The sequence below is a fragment of the Diuraphis noxia genome, unplaced genomic scaffold (assembly GCF_037042655.1).
Source record: "Diuraphis noxia isolate RWA-SAM2 unplaced genomic scaffold, SU_Dnox_SAM2 contig0001, whole genome shotgun sequence".
Taxonomy (NCBI): domain Eukaryota; kingdom Metazoa; phylum Arthropoda; class Insecta; order Hemiptera; family Aphididae; genus Diuraphis; species Diuraphis noxia.
Genome location: NW_028301711.1, coordinates 102,460,499 through 102,464,966, shown reverse-complemented (window position 1 = coordinate 102,464,966; position 4,468 = coordinate 102,460,499). Strand labels below are relative to the sequence as shown.

Sequence of the window (4,468 nt, the reverse complement as noted above, 5' to 3'; positions counted from 1 at the left end):
AAAGTAATCAAGTTTAAAAAGAGCATCAGTTGTTGACAAACCAGGCCAAGAAACCAAACTGTAAATTAGAGAAAAATGAATTCTTATTAAAGTAATTTAATAAACAATTTTTGATCCATTTCTCAAAAATTTTTGATATAGTTAGGGATAATGAGATAGGTCTATAATTTCGACATGATAAATTATCACCTGATTTAAATAATGGAATAACAGTACATTTTTTAAAAGCTAAAGGAAAAACACCTTTTAATAAAGACTTATTAAAAATTAACGATAATGGTATAGAAATAGTTGTTAGACCATGTTCATAATATGAGTTAAAATTGTTAATCTTATCAATATACTCACTAATCTCTTCACTACTGATTTGATTAAGAAAAATACTGTTATTGCTCTGATTTTTATCATTAAAGTTAATAACAGTTGGATTTATATGTTCTATTTCTAAATTATTTTCTACGTTTACAAAAAAGTCATTAAACTCATTACAAATTTCAGTTTTAGATTCAATAATAATACCATTTTTATTTTTATTTGTAATTTTATTAATATTATTCATTTGCTTGCACGGTGTACCCATAATTTCATATATAACTTTCCAGATTTGTTTACTGTCAGATTTATATTGCTTTAATTTATTTTTATAGTACATCTGTTTTCTTAGAAAATAAATTATTATTATTATTGCATAAAGTATTAATACATAGTCACATTTTGTAGCCTACATTAAAAATAAAACTTATTAAATCTATTGATAATAAAGACAAGTTTACTTCTAAAACTTAGATATTTACTTTTTAAAATTATATAAAAGTATAGATTATCTAACTTGTCACAACAAATTTTACTTCTGGTTAAGAAATAAAAACATTTGTTAGCTAAATCACTAGTGACAACTGCTTGTGATCAGTATTTTTTGAGTAGTAGAGAATATAATAATGACATAGATTGTTAATTGAGCAAAATCAATGCTACCTATAAATATTATTGGTACTTACTACCAAGATATTTTCAAGACTACCTATTATAATCTTCCGGGGTTATCTCAAATACTTAAAAAAAATTAAGACTTCCTCGTATAAACTGATGAGATGCCGTTTACTTATATTGAATTAATAATTGTGAATTTTGATTTTAATTTTTGTTTTAAATTTTAAAAATAATGTTATATTGAAAATAAATTATTTTTATCTGTTAAATACATTAAAGCTACCTAATAACTATTAAATATTTTCTTGTTACAATACATACCAGATAAATATAATAACAGAATCAAGTGTCTTAAATATTTGATTAAGTGGCAAAAATATAATAAAAATAAAATTTACTTTGTATTTAAAAATTGCTGTAGTGAAAATAACAATAGAAGTTAGTATTGAAATTATTTCAGTAATCGAGATAAACTATTTATACATATAAGGTAGTCAAAATAACATGAAAGTATCATATGATTGAGCTATTGATAAAAAGTAAAATTAAAAAAAAAAATCAATAACTATTGTAACGCCAAATGGTCAAAACAAATTATTAATATTATTATTTTAAAAAAACGATAATCATACTTTTGTTAGCACATTTACATTTGTCTTCTATTGACTAGAGTAGTTAAATATTAAAGTTATAAACAGTGTCGGCCTGGTAATTAAAGGGCCCCTGATGCATTTCTTCAGAAGGGCCCCCAAAACATGCTATTAAATAAAAATGATAAAAAATGCTTATTAGTAGTGAAATATTATACTTTTAGTAATATCGGGGCCCCTCGACACAAATACGGCCGGGAGCCCTGGATGCGTTCGCGGCCTGGCGGCCATGACCAGGCCGACACTGGTTATAAAGTTAAATAAAATTTATAATATGATTGTTTTTTTTATTAAAAAAATTATATGTTATTTAATCTATCACAATGTGTTCAAACAAAAAAGTTTAAAGGAGTTTAAAAAGAATATGTAAACACAGATACATAATTAAAGTTTAAACAATAACTTCTTGAATTTTTTGATTTGCGATTTGTACCAATTTCTCAAACGTATGATATAACATTAAACAAAGTAAAATACAGAATATAACTAATTACATATTATTATTTGATAAAATATATAATTCAATTAGTATAATAGCACTATTGGATAACAAAAACCAACACACAATATTCATTTTGTCAAATCATTTATTAATTTTTTTCATCTATTCTTTAGTTATAAAATGTAATCAAATACCTAGTAACTTACACATTTTATATAGAATAGATTATTTAAATTTAAAATGTGATGAATATAATGATATTGTTTTTAAATTGACCATGTTGATATAGTTAATACATTACATTATTATTAAGTTCATCATCACATTGTTTTTTTAAATCCTTTATTAAGAATTTCAAAATATGTAATGTAATTCTTAATTTTTTTTCTTGTTGATCCAGTATCCTCTCTTTTAACAATAATTTACTGCCTTTCCTCTTATGACGTCTTTCAGTGGCGAGATTATATTTAACTAAAGATTTTTTCCTGTGAATAATAAATAACATCAAACATTATTTTAATTATGATTTGAAATTAATATAATATGAAGCATAAATACTTTTTGGGAGGGTTTTCTTCAGTAACCTCAGATGTTGTATTGTCCATAATAATATCACAAGATTTTGATTCCATTGAAATGTGTTACAATATTATTTCAGTACTGTATTATCTGCCAACTAAAATACAAAATAATGGAATTAAAAATATAATATTCTCCCACACAATGTTAATACATTTACAAGAAGTACTTTGTATCATAATACACATTAATTCAAGAAATAGACTATATTGTGTGTGACCAATCATTAAACAATAACATTAGGAAATCATAAAAGAAGATAATTAAACTTGTTATTCTTAGATGGAAAATAATTATAAATATGTGTCATGACTACATAGCTTTAGTGGGGATATACAAATGAATACCTACAATATATAATATTCTATAAGCAACTGCAAGTTTTTGACATTTAAATACATTGCCTGGTTGACATAATAAAGTTATAACAATTAATCAGAAAGACCCATCGGCCAGACTAAAACAAAATAGGGTTAATCAATATAACATAACTGCTGATATAGCAGATAGAGGTGTTGAACCATATAACCTACTCTAAGAGTTGCACTGGGGCTGGTAAGAGATGGAGTACTTGTATAAAGTTAATACAATAGTAAAATTAGTTGACCCCGCTAAATAAGCCAGGGTCAAACTGTGGTGCAAAAGTATTACCATCGATTATAATTACTATTATAGTAATAAAGTAAATAGGATTTATAATAAATGGTATTACGTAATATGTCGACAACTGTTCACGAAGACTTTTAAAAAACACAAAATTCGGCGTTGACCATGGCATTGATAATACTGCTTTTTTTCCGGAGATATACCAAAACTCGTTAAACCAAAACCAACCCATACATTTTGACCATTATATTTTACCGAAGATATGAAAATTTTATTTATTTATTGTTAGAATTATCATTACCAGCTGATTTTTACAATACTATAGACAATGAGATTTAAAAGTCTGCATCAAGTACTCACGTATAAGCCGACAATTAAAACAGCAGTAACGATTGACCAGTGACAACTGACGAGTGACAGACGCTAATAGAATCAGACGTGTAACGAGTGAGTGACAATCTTCAACTTTCAAGATTCAGAAAGCAGTCTCTGTAGTTCTTGAAAACGTGGAATTCTTATTGCGTCATAAGAAATTACAATGATAGGTATTAGAAATTTAGGTATATCTTATCATAAATAAGCGTGCGCATTAAGTGGAGGAATAATGGCTACAGGTCGATAGCATTCAGTACTACCAACCAATGGCGTAATTTGGTCATGTTTGTTGTGGAGATGAAATGGATTGTTATGCATTTTACCTCCCCCCCCCAAAAAAAAAACAATTATAATTATAATACCTAACAATTGTATTTTATTTATCATTAGCCTATTGTTTACCTGAAGATAATTTTGCACCATCGTTCTTAACTCGTTGAAATTCATATGGTTAAAAATATTTTTTTTTTTTTTAAAACGATGGTTAGCTAAAGCGAATTTGTTCCCATGTAAAAAACAGAGTATCGCAAAAACAACAGAATGATGAATGATGCAACACAGTTATAATAGCAGGGTATAGACACTGTGTGTAATGGCAAAATCTGGTGACTGTGGCCTTGAACACGGTCTCTAGAAGGGCGTGGCATGCGTTATCACTTAAATAAATCATATCATTATTATCACACAAAAAGAGACAGAACTGATATAGTGTTTTGTAATGCTTATTGTCCATTGCGTTGTTTGGTTGTTTCCGTTTTTAGAATTCCGTAACTAAGATGGATACACGTTGCTAACATTCTACCAGATTACGGATACGGTACAATTTCCAATATTTCAACCCATAGGCGACCGCAGGGGAGGGCAAGCTGGGGCATTTGCCCCCCTG

General features: G+C 27.3%; 1 long non-coding RNA gene across 3 annotated transcripts; it reads right to left on the bottom strand.

The window, feature by feature from the left end:
- Positions 1–2,149: 2,149 nt before the first annotated feature.
- Positions 2,150–4,134, bottom strand: LOC107166308 (uncharacterized). Of its 3 annotated transcripts, XR_016189515.1 has the most exons (4): positions 3,985–4,134; positions 3,568–3,721; positions 2,581–2,698; positions 2,150–2,507 (listed from the first exon to the last, which is right to left on the bottom strand). It is a non-coding gene; the product is annotated as an uncharacterized LOC107166308 (long non-coding RNA). The 3 variants fall into 3 exon arrangements; XR_001506123.2 differs by lacking the exon at positions 3,985–4,134 and having other exon boundaries at positions 3,568–3,780; XR_016189516.1 differs by lacking the exons at positions 3,568–3,721; positions 3,985–4,134 and adding an exon at positions 3,314–3,518.
- Between the last annotated feature and the right edge of the window lie 334 nt (positions 4,135–4,468).